Source organism: Propithecus coquereli, unplaced genomic scaffold, assembly GCF_000956105.1.
Source record: "Propithecus coquereli isolate 6110/MARCELLA unplaced genomic scaffold, Pcoq_1.0 Scaffold574, whole genome shotgun sequence".
Lineage (NCBI taxonomy): Eukaryota > Metazoa > Chordata > Mammalia > Primates > Indriidae > Propithecus > Propithecus coquereli.
Window position 1 is genome coordinate 1,068,674 of NW_012151663.1, and position 2,304 is coordinate 1,070,977.

The 2,304-nt window shown below is 43.0% G+C and overlaps 1 pseudogene; it reads right to left on the reverse strand.

Moving 5' to 3' along the window:
* Positions 1 to 574: 574 nt before the first annotated feature.
* On the reverse strand, positions 575 to 1,913 carry LOC105821431 (annotated as a pseudogene).
* Positions 1,914 to 2,304: the final 391 nt, after the last annotated feature.

Genomic DNA, 2,304 nt, shown 5'->3' on the forward strand with positions numbered 1-2,304 from the left:
ACTTTTTATCCATCTTCGTCCTCATGCTCTTTGTAACATATATCACTGTTGACCATTCCCTCCTTCTTACAACTCTTCTGCCTTCTAGAGCACCATTTCTCTTCTCTTCTCATTTTCTTGCTAAACCTCTGACTGCTCTAGCTTTCCTTCTCTTTTCTCAAATGACCCCTTAAATTACATGCATTCCAAGGATTTTACTTTGTGCTTCTTGTATCTTTACACTCTCTTCTGGACAATCTTTTCTACTCCCATGATTCATCTCTAGAGCAGGGGTCAGCAAACTATGGCTATTAGACCAAATCCATTCCACTGCCAGCTATTGTACAGCCCTTGAGCTAATAGTTTTTTTTTTTGGTTTTTTTTTTTCAGTTTTAGACGGTTGTTTTAAAAAAAAGAAAAATATTTCATGATATGTTTAAATTACGTGACATCCAACTTTCAGTGTTTATAAATAAAATTTTATTGGGACACAGTCACACCCATTCATTTATGTATTTATGGCTGCTTTCATGTTACCACAGCAGAGCTGAGTGGTTGTGACAGAGACCCATGTGGCTTGCAAAGCTTGCAAAATCTAAAGTGTTTGCTTGACTCTTCCCAGGGCTCCCTTCATGTCTCTGTTCCTCAGGCTGTAGATAAAGGGGTTCAGCATGGGGGTCACCACAGTGTGCATCATAGCCATGACAGTCTCCTTCAGAGTAGAATTATCACCTGATGGGCATAAGTAGAGACCAATAACTGTCCCATAGAACAGTGACACCACAGAGAGGTGGGAGCCACAGGTGGAGAAGGCCTTACGGATACCCCTAGCAGAAGGGACCTTGAAGATGGAGGAGACAATTCGTGCATAGGACACGATGATGAGTACGAATGGTCTGACAAGAATGAGGGCTCCCATGATGAATATCACCAATTCATTAACTCGAGTGTCAGAGCAGGCCAGCTTCAACAGAGCAGACATATCAGAAAAAGTGGGGGATCACGTTGTCCGCACAGAAACACAGTCTGGCCATGAGCAGGGTGTGAAACATGGCGTGGAACGTGGTCAGCACCCAGGACAACACCACCAGGGAGAGACAGAGGCTGGGGCTCATGATGGTGGCGTAGTGCAGGGGGAAACAGATGGCCACATAGCGGTCGTAGGCCATGATGACAAGGAGGAAGCTCTCCAGGTGTGCAAAAAACAGGAAAAAGTACATTTGGGCTAAGCAGCCTGTGTAGGGAATGGATGGGTCTTGTCTCTGCATGATCTGCAGCAATTTGGGCATTATGACAGAGGAAAAGCAAAGGTCAGAGAAGGACAAGTTGCTGAGAAACAAATACATGGGTGTGTGAAGGTGGTAGTCCAGTCGAATGAGGATTATGATGAGGAGGTTCCCCAGGACAGTGGTAAGATACATGGCCAGGAACAGGGCATAGAACAGGTTTTGGTGCTCTGATTTGATGGGCAGGCCCAGAAGGAGGAACTCTGAGATGACAGTTTGTACCTTTCTGTCATACTCTGTGTTCAGTGTCTTCAGGAGAAAATATCTGGGTCTATTAAACCTAAATAAAAGTAAATGCATTTCTATGATAAAAAAAATAAAGTGTTTGCTATCTTGTACTTTTCAGAAAAAGTTTGCCAACCCCTACTCTGAAATCTAGGTAAGATTTCAAATTCGTTTCCAGGGCTGACCTGCTTCCTGAGGTCCAGTCCTTAACATCCAGTTCCCAGCTTGTTGCTGGATGGTATCACCTTGATGTCTGGTTAGCATCTCAAATTCAGTGTATCAACAATAAAACTGAACTTACTATATTCCTTCTGAAATCTTCTGCTCTGTTTCTGATACTGGTGGTACCATTCAGCTATATCCAGGTTAAAAACCTGAGCCTTTTGTTTTTAATCTTCCTGATTCTACCCCTCACCCCAGCATCAGGTCAGTTGCCAGCTCTTCTCCATTCGGTTTTCACAATACCTCTCCTCTTCCTCAACTCTATCCCAACTCCTATTTCTACTGTCACTACCCTAGTTCAGGCCCTCATTACTTTTAGCTTAGATTTAGCATTTAATTGTTGACAGTTAATATAATATCCCTGGTCTTCTCCAGGGAACTCTTATGTATCCTACCAAGACTTAGCTATGAAAGCTGCTCCTTAGTGATTTCCCTCCCACAGTTTCTCCTCTGATACTATTCTTGTGCATACTTTGGTTCTAATAAATCTAAAAGTATGTGCTGGTATGTTTGCCTCCATCATTAAGTTGTGAGCTCCTTGCTAATGCCAACAGGTGAGAAAACAGTATTTGCTTCAGGAACTACTAGTGCT